The sequence below is a fragment of the Littorina saxatilis genome, linkage group LG8, assembly GCF_037325665.1.
Source record: "Littorina saxatilis isolate snail1 linkage group LG8, US_GU_Lsax_2.0, whole genome shotgun sequence".
Lineage (NCBI taxonomy): Eukaryota > Metazoa > Mollusca > Gastropoda > Littorinimorpha > Littorinidae > Littorina > Littorina saxatilis.
The window spans coordinates 51,105,485-51,115,484 of record NC_090252.1 but is presented as its reverse complement, the minus strand read 5'-3'; the positions used below and the strand labels follow the sequence as shown (position 1 = coordinate 51,115,484).

The following is a 10,000-nucleotide window of genomic DNA, read 5'->3' as shown; positions in this document are numbered from 1 at the left end:
CTGGCGGTGTTTCCTACCAGGCCGGAGTGCCGAGTGGGTTAGCAGGCGGCACTCCTACCCTCTTTGAAATGCTCCATCGTCTATTGACGGGACTCATCTAATGCGATTAATGGCGCATTAAAACCCTAGCTCCGAGTGGGATCCCGGCAAATCCTCCCCCCTGTGCTCTCAGGGTAAGACGTACGGGCCATGAGCTAAGGGTGAGGTAACCCCGACAGAAAACCCCGAATGCTGAAGACGGAGGACCCGGGACGCACGGCGCATTCTAACAAACCACGGGTACACGCGCTTACGCAAATGATGACACAATCAACCGGCACAGATGGAAATGGCGCTCGCCCATTGAGGACCCCCCATGGGTGGAGCAGCGTCGGGTCCCATGCCTCAAAGGGACTCAGCCCCAACTACTGGAGGTCCCTCCCGTCCGTCTTGTCACGCCAGGGGACGCGGGAGGAGAGTGACTGGCACCACCACAACCAGGAAGAAACCCGGTCAGCAGCGACCTTTTCAGGTCATGCACTGGAACGCAGAAAGTATCCTGAACAAGAAGACAGAGTTGGAGCATATCCTGCATGAGAAGAACATCAACAACTGCTGATTTCAGGAGACGCACCTGACACCCCAAAAGTCCTTCAAAGTGAGAGGCTACCAGTGCCTTAGGTCCGACAGAACAGACCAAAGCAAAGGAGAAATCCTGACCCTCATCAGGAACAACATCAATGCCTGTTTGATAGAAACGCACATGGAGGACTCCGAATATCAGGTGATTCGAATCCAGACGAAGATAGCAGAATTCCATCTTGTCAACTTCTACTGCCCCAACGATAGACACCTCGCCCTTGACACGATCCCCGCAAAGGCCTCCAACTTCATCGTGGTGGGTGACTTCAACAGTCATTCACAGAGTTGGGGATATGACCATTTGGATCGGAGAGGAGAAGAGGTGGAGAACTGGCAGGACGACAAAGGTCTCATCCTTTTGAACAGTCCCTTTGACTGCCCTACATTCTACTCCAGAAGATGGCACAATACATCAACTCCTGACCTAGCCTTCTGCACGGAAGACATGCACCAGCTAACCAGCAGAGAGGTCGGAGGACAGCTAGGTGGAAGTGACCATCGGCCAGTCTTTTTGACCCTGGACATGGAGTCCTGCACTGAAGCTTCCTTCCCGCGGTGGAACTACAAAATAGCGAACTGGTTCCTCTTTAGACACCGCACCAGCGAACTCACTAAAGACATCAGAGTCGAGGGTCGAGACATCAACATGGTGGCGAAGGACTTCAACATGAGCATCCTCAGAGCAGCGCGTGAGTCCATTCCCAGGGGTGCCAGGAGAGACTATAAGCCCTACTGGAGCAATGACAAAAAACTTGACTAAATGTAAATAAATAAAAAAATAATATGAATTCAAGTATACTTTATTTAGTTTCAATATATCTAGGTCAAAAACATGTGCTACATAATTGCAAGTAAACTAAGGAAGCGTTTAAAAAAACACACGTAAAAAGACGTTAACAAAACGTAAGATAAAGGTTGAAAAATAAATTAAAAAACACAAAAACGACCGACCGACCGACCCTATTTTTTTCGGCGATGTTACCGGAAACAGACATATTTTTCTTTTTGGCCTAATCAATACCAGTCAGACTTCGCAAACCGAAAAGCAAAGACTAAGAAGGGTCCCAATGGATTCCGCAAAGAAAACTCACATAGGTCCAGTCTTGTTTAATTTTGAGGAAATTAACAGAATAATCATGGCATATCTATATATTTCTGAATTGAAGAAAAAGACACAGCTGATTATAGTGCAGCCATTGTTTTGTTTTTAAATCTATTACCACATTTTCTTATTTATTACGAGTTTTCAGAATTGCGTTAATGCATAAACTAAATAGTTATTAAATAGACTTCCAAGCTAAAATGCAATCTCAAAGCCTAGATTGGGTCTAAGGTTGTTTGACCAACATTTCAATCACTGTCATCATAACAATGAGTTTGACACATTGCCGCCCCAACTTTTCCTTAAAACCAGATTATCATGACGTGAAGTATTCGTTGTCGAAGTGAGCCTGCCTGTTGGAGGGATTGTAAACGTCATTGGTAGACTAGGCACTGTCTTTAATCGTTCAGTACTGGGATTGAAGATAATTGGTAGACTAGACACTGTCTATAATCGTGCAGTATCGGGATTGAAGCTAATTGGTAGACTAGATACTGTCTATAATCGTGCAGCATCGGGATTGAAGCTAATTGGTAGACAAGACACTGTCTATAATCGTACAGTACCGGGATTGAAGCGATTTGGTTGACTAGACACTGTCTATAATCATGCAGTACTGGCATTGAAGCTAATTGGTAGACTAGACACTGTCTATAACCGTGCATTATTAGGATTGAAGCTAATTGGTAGACTAGACACTGTCTATAATCGTACAGTACCGGGATTGAAGCTAATTGGTAGACTAGACACTGTCTATAATCGTACAGTACCGGGATTGAAGCTAATTGGTAGACTAGACCCTGACTATAATCGTACAGTACCGGGATTGAAGCTAATTGGTAGACTAGACACTGTCTATAATCGTACAGTACCGGGATTGAAGCTAATTGGTAGACTAGACACTGTCTATAATCGCACAATACTGGGATTGAAGCTAATTGGTAGACTAGACACTGTCTATAATCGTACAGTACCGGGATTGAAGATAATTGGTAGACTAGACCATGACTAAAATCGTACTGTACTGGGATTAAAGCTAATTGGTAGACTAGACAATGTCTATAATCGTACAGTACCGGGATTGAAGCTAATTGGTAGACTAGACACTGTCTATAATCGTACAGTACCGGGATTGAAGCGATTTAGTAGACTTGACACTGTCTATAATTGTGCAGTACCGGGATTGAAGCTAATTGGTAGACTAGGCAATGTCTATAAACGTGCAGTATCGGGATTGAAACTAATTGGTAGACTAGACACTGTCTATAATCGTTCAGTATCGGGATTGAAACTAATTGGTAGACTAGGCAATGTCTATAATCGTTCAGTATCGGGATTGAAACTAATTGGTAGACTAGACAATGTCTATAATCGTACAGTACCGGGATTGAAACTAATTGGTAGACTAGACAATGTCTATAATCGTGCAGTACCGGGATTGAAGCTAATTGGTAGACTAGACAATGTCTATAATTGTTCAGTATCGGGATTGAAACTAATTGGGAGACTAGACAATGTCTATAATCGTACAGTACCGGGATTGAAGCTAATTGGTAGACTAGACAATGTCTATAATTGTTCAGTACCGGGATTGAAGCTAATTGGTAGACTAGACACTGTCTATAATTGTTCAGTACCGGGATTGAAACTAATTGGTAGACTAGACAATGTCTATAATTGTTCAGTACCGGGATTGAAACTAATTGGTAGACTTGACACTGTCTATAATTGTTCAGTATCGGGATTGAAACTAATTGGTAGACTAGACAATGTCTATAATCGTGCAGTACTGGGATTGAAACTAATTGGGAGACTAGACAATGTCTATAATCGTGCAGTATCGGGATTGAAACTAATTGGGAGACTAGGCAATGTCTATAATCGTACAGTACCGGGATTACCTGGGTTATGGCAACACTTGTACTTCCACCGTCTGTCTTCGTAAGCATTGACGTGATAACTATAAATTCCCGCAAGGTACTGGTTGTTCGGGCATCGATACATGAAATTGTTCCGAAAGTCGTTTTGGTAGCCTGAAACGCAGACACAGGAATATTGCAAACAGACGAACACATGTTATTGAACATAACTGGCCTCAACAAGACGTTTACATTGTTATTATATAAATACGTGGTTTTTTGTATCCAAGGACAGAAGCAAAACAAAACACGGTAGACTGCTAAGTTATTCATTTCAAGACACAATACTGCATTACAATCACAGTCTCTGGAGGAAACAGAAACACACTCGAAGCTAAATTCATTGTCTGTATCATAAGTGTTTGTCTGTCAGTCCACTTTAAAAACATTTGGGTCGTAGTACCTGTGATTGTAATGTTCTTTTTGGGGGACCATAAACTAAACATTCCAATATCTTACCATTTTTGTTTTTAGATGTACAATGAAAGACCGACAAATTCGACTCTGACCTGGCTAGCACTTTTTTGAAGGAACCGTGGTGTTATGCTGTTTGCTCCGTTAATAATCAGCGTGCTTTTTGTTATGTTAGTGAAGCATGCTCTGTTTTAGCTATTGAGCACAATTTCCAGGTTCACAACGACGTCACGTGACAGTCTTAGAAATGCAAATATTCTATCTGTTTCGAATTAAAATTGGGCAATTTCAAATAAACGTGCACACGTGTGTAACTGGGCAATCCTGAGTGATGCTTGCAATCAAACCGAAATATATATTACTTAAAGGCACAGTCAGCCTCCCGTAAACCATCACAGACATTGGCAGGCATTTACACACAGTACGTACAAACACCCTTCCGTTTAAACACTCACCCTTTGAGAACATCATAGGTGCCCTACGTAAAGAGCGATCAATTAGCTTGATTTAGAACGATCTCATTTTTACCAACCACATTCCTTTCGTGCCATATAAGGAAATGCTGCATCACAAATGTTGCGTACACGTCACTTCCGGTCATCGGTGAAACGAAATTCACACCAAAAACACAAACGACTTTCGTTGATTTGGGCGATTCTGCGAATCTACGTTCGTTAACTTTGTAATCATGTTTTGGTTATTTCTGTATGGAAACCTTTATTTTATTGGATATAGGTTACCAGATTGTTATTTTAACTGTTCATATCTTTCTACTTTAAGGCCTGGAGAGGACGCTCAAGTCAACCTTTTACTGGATTTCTGTAGCATACATTTCCCTAGGTTGTGCTGGGGAAAATCAAAGATGGCGGCCAGGAGCTGATTGCCGCTTCACGACTTTAGAGTAATATTTCAAGCAAATGTTGCAGAACTACTGCATTGTCACACGACTTCAAGACGATGATGTCCCTTACTCTAGAGCTCTTTTCTTGCACACTCTGGGCCAAGAAGGCCTTACTGTCTACAACGGGTTGAAACTGGATGACAATCCAACAGTGAAACAAATCATGGACGCCTTCGACGATCATTTCATTGGGAAGAGGAATGAAACATATGAGAGGTACGTCTTCAACAAGAGAGATCAAAAACCAAACGAGAATATTGAGGACTACATATAGTCTCACGTATGACTATTTTTAGTCCTTTTGTACAATGTAAAATTCAACATAATGAGTTTTTCTGCACCGCATGTAAATGAGAAAGTATGTGTACAAACAGAAAACACACAGTTACCATGTTTGTTATCACGTGTTTATTGATTGATTAATTTAAAACTTTGGGGAAAAAAACTTGCATGGTTTTGGTTCTCCCGCTGAGCGCAAGGTACTGGTCAAACTGGGTTGAGAAAACAACCCTCAGGGTATTGGTTCTCCCGCTGAGCGCAAGGTACTTTTCAAACTGGGTTGAGAGAACAACCCGCAGGGTATTGGTTCTCCCAAGTCAAAGTCAAGTCAAGTCAAGTTTTATTGTTCATTACCCAGGGGCATTATAAGCAATATTCGCAAATTCAAAAATGCACAAAGTACCAAGTGAACAAAAAGAAAAATAGAAGATAAGAAAAGAAAAAATAAAATAAATATTTGGAAAACAAAAATACACAAACATTGAACACAAAATATTATAGTACAGAAAATGCAAACACACACACACACATTGATTCCTGGCAATGGGGGACACAAAACGAAAATACGGTTAACAAATCCCAGCTACTAATTAATTTTATAAATTCCAAGAGTTTCGTCAACAATTTCTTATTTCTTGATACGAACAGTTTTTTGTATTTAAGTGAATTTGGTTTTTTCCAGTAGAATGGTGGAATAAGTTCTGCTCTTGTTCCATTGAAAAAGTCACAAACAAACAAATAATGATACTCATCTCCTATATCTTCTGATGTACAATTTCTGCAAATGCGATTCGCTCTAGGTATATTAAGGTATCTTTCTTTCTGTACTGGCAGGTTGTTATTTGTAGTTCTAAATTTCATGAGTGTAACGACTTTTTAGAACGACAAGGATTTAATGTAGTCTTCACACACAAAACTATCTTTAAACATTCTATAATTACAAAAAATGTCTTTTGTATCCATTTCTAAGAACCAATTGTGAATATACTGGTCATATAAACACCGCTTTACTTTTTCTTTAAACCAAGTAGATGCTGAGCGCAAGGTACTTGTCAAACTGGGTTGAGAAAACAACCCGCAGGGTATTGGTTCACCCGCTGAGCGCAAGGTACTTGTCAAACTGGGTTGAGAAAACAACTCGCATTGTATTTGTTCGCCCATTGAGCGCAAGGTACTTGTCAAACTGGGTTGACAGAACAACCCGCAGGGTATTGGTTCTCCCGCTGAGCGCAAGGTACTTGTCAAACTGGGTTGACAGAACAACCCGCAGGGTATTGGTTCACCCGCTGAGCGCAAGGTACTTGTCAAACTGGGTTGACAGAACAACCCGCAGGGTATTGGTTCTCCCGCTGAGCGCAAGGTACTTGTCAAACTGGGTTGACAGAACAACCCGCAGGGTATTGGTTCACCCGCTGAGCGCAAGGTACTTGTCAAACTGGGTTGAGAAAACAACCCGCAGGGTTTTGGTTCACCCGCTGAGCGCAAGGTACTTGTCAAACTGGGTTGAGAAAACAACTCGCATTGTATTTGTTCGCCCATTGAGCGCAAGGTACTTGTCAAACTGGGTTGAGAAAACAACTCGCATTGTATTTGTTCGCCCATTGAGCAATGACAAGAGATACGCTATCTCTTCAGACGTAAACCTGTCCACCCAGAACAAGACTAAGTGCACACGATGAAGATCCTGTAATCCATATCAGAGTTCTGTTGGTTATACACTACTCGTCATAAAAAACTACACACATATATTTAGCTGTAGATCTTTGAGATGCGGACAGTTATATTAAAACCAAATGTATTACTAGATAGGCAATTCATTCTCCTACTGTATGAAACAAAGAGTTTTATTAAACTGTAATAACCTTTTACAGTATAGTTGCAAACATTCGATAATAAGCGTGCCAGTTCAGTCTATGTATAATATGTCAAGATCCTGGCTACTTGCTATGGAGAGTTGATTTAATGAAATGTTTTTTGTGGCTTTTACGAATTCATAAATTTAGTTCATAAAAAATCCCCACTGGGCAGACAGCATTTCCCCCGACTATATTTGTAGCTTACACCTATCACAATCTGCAAAATACATCAAATACAATCGTTCAACTATGCAAAGGTGGCAGCCAGGGTGATTAGTTTTTGAACGTGCGTATACTGGAGAATATATTATCCAATGTAACACGCTAAACAGATATGTAGTGATGATAACGTTCAAATTAATGAGGATGAAAGTCGCTTGATCATTTCAATGCTTGTTATTCTCTCAGGTGCCAGGAGATTGGTTCCGTAAAACTCTCGCTTACTCCATTACACACGTCGTATGCATTTAGAGCGCTTACTTCCCTTTGGTTATTTGATGAAAACGTTCGTTCAAACGGAAAGAGATGTGTCTGTAAGGTACCTTGTGTTGTGCTTCACGGAAACTCACCAGTCCAATAGCAAGTCGGTGTCCCGGCGATAGGGATACACCAGCAACCAAAATCAAATTGTCTATCGCGAGTCTGTCTGCTGAAAATGGTGCGTACGTAGTTTAAAACGTCTGTCGTAGGGCACGCCGCATTAACAATACCGTCAAGGTTGTTAATCCAGCACTGGACACCGGGTAGAAGGAACAACACCACCATTATTGTCAGTTGATAAGACTGTTGGGAGAAAAGTCTGGTATCAATGATACAGAGACAGAGAGAGACAGACAGAGAAAGAGCGAGAGACAGAGATACAGAGAGAGAGAGAGACAGAGAGAGAGACAGAGAGAGGCAGAGACAGACAGACAGAGAGAGAGAGACAGACAGACAGACAGACAGACAGAGAGAGAGATACAGAGACAGAGAAAGAGAGAGAGAGAGCGAGAGAGAGAGGGAGAGAGAGAGAGAGAGAGAGAGAGAGAGAGAGAGAGAGAGAGAGAGAGAGAGAGAGAGAGAGAGAGAGAGAGAGAGAGAGAGAGAGAGAGATCAAATCAAATCAAATCAAATTTTATTTTTCGAGGGTTGTGGCATAAGCAATACAACGAGCTTTTTTTCAACCAGCCCTCGCCTAGAGAGGGGACTAATCTAATCACATATTTACACGGATATTAACGTAGAAAAAAAGGTAGAAAAAACAACAACATATGAATATTTACACATTACATATTATACACAAATATAAAGCGTCGTATATGTAACGTAGTGAAAACAATGCTGAATACACATGCATGAGTAAATGTGTTATTAAAGCTTTGAGTGTTTTTATGTGGATATAATGAACACTGATGCTTTGGACAAATGAAAATATAACCAAACGAAGTCTTCCATCACTGTGATTTTTCGTAATTTAACATTAAATACAATGAAAGGTGTTTTTTGAAAGTATTGAGACTCATTGGGACTCTCACAAATTCCGGGAGAGAATTCCACAGGACGCTACCAGAATAGGCGAAGCTTGATTTGAAGAGATCTATCCTTGGAATTGGGACGTTAAACTTTCGGTTTGGTTTGACTTTAAAGTTTGCGACGAAAGTTCGTGGTGCACGGCCGGAAAGTATTTTGTGAAGGAGCACGCCTTCATTTAATTTAAATCTTTCTTTTAATGGGAGAATCTTAAGTTTCTTATAATCATCAAATACAAGACTGGATTGTTTCAGTAAAATTAGTTTCAGCGCTCGCCTATGTAAACTAAACAATGGTTTTAAAAGATGGTTGAGCAATAATCTGTGATGGTTTGTATATATGCGTTAAAGTATAATAACCTTGAGTGCTGATCAAGAAAGTGTTTAATTCTATTTAACTAATATCTTTTTCTCGACATTGTTTTACATACCGACCGAACATGATGGGCCCAAGACAAATTATTATCGATATTTACTCCCAAAACGTTATGATCTCCTACCTCCTCTATTGCGTCGTTACCAATTAATATGGAATGAGGATTGTTTCGTATGTTTTGTCTCTTTTGTCTTGTTGTTATTAACATGTATTTGGTCTTTTTAGGGTGAAGACTCATGTGGTTATACTCCGTTCAATGAATGAGATCATCTACACTGTTCTGCAACGATGAATAAACTTTGTATAATTTTTTATCAGTAGTGTGTAGGGTCGTATCGTCAGCAAAGAGTTCGCAGTCATCATTAATACTAAGAGGAAGATCATTAATATACAGGGAAAAGAGTAGTGGTCCAAGGACAGAACCCTGGGGAACCCCGTATAACACGGGTCTTTTGCTGGATACGGTTGAATTAACGCAGACAGACTGCTCTCGCGCGGCTAAGAAAGAGGAGTGCAGGCATAAGGTTTGGGGTGACATTCTATATTCAACTAATTTTCTTAATAGTAATTCATGATTAATAACGTCGAAAGCTTTAGTAAAATCGACGAATAGGACACCACAGAGTTGATTATTATTAATGCTACTAAGCCAACTTTCAAGAAGGTTTGTTAATGCTGTGTGGCACGTATGATTTTCTCTAAAACCTGACTGGTTGGAATGTATAAGATCGTATTTCTTCAAATGAGTGGTCAAGTGTGTAAATATGTGTTTTTCAAGTGGTTTTAATAAAACAGGAAGAATTGAGATTGGTCTGTAATTGGCGGGGTCAGAAGAACTACCTGATTTAAATAGCGGGATTACTTTCGCCTCCTTTAATTTGGTGGGAAAGTAGGATTTGTCAAGGCACAAATTATAAACATATGTAAGGGATTCTGCAATAAAAGGGGCAGACGACTTCAGAATTTTCCCATCAAGATTATCCAAACCACGAGTACCTGTTTGTTTTAAGCACAACAGATAATG

At 40.6% G+C, this 10,000-nt stretch overlaps 1 long non-coding RNA gene across 1 annotated transcript in view; it reads right to left on the bottom strand.

The window, feature by feature from the left end:
- Positions 1 to 10,000, bottom strand: part of LOC138972364 (uncharacterized) — a 20,100-nt gene that overhangs the window by 6,562 nt on the left and 3,538 nt on the right. The window contains exons 2-3 of the long non-coding RNA XR_011457576.1: positions 7,662 to 7,875; positions 3,625 to 3,756 (exon numbers count right to left, since the gene is read on the bottom strand). This is a non-coding gene — a long non-coding RNA (uncharacterized lncRNA). The remainder of the gene's footprint in view (positions 1 to 3,624; positions 3,757 to 7,661; positions 7,876 to 10,000) is intronic.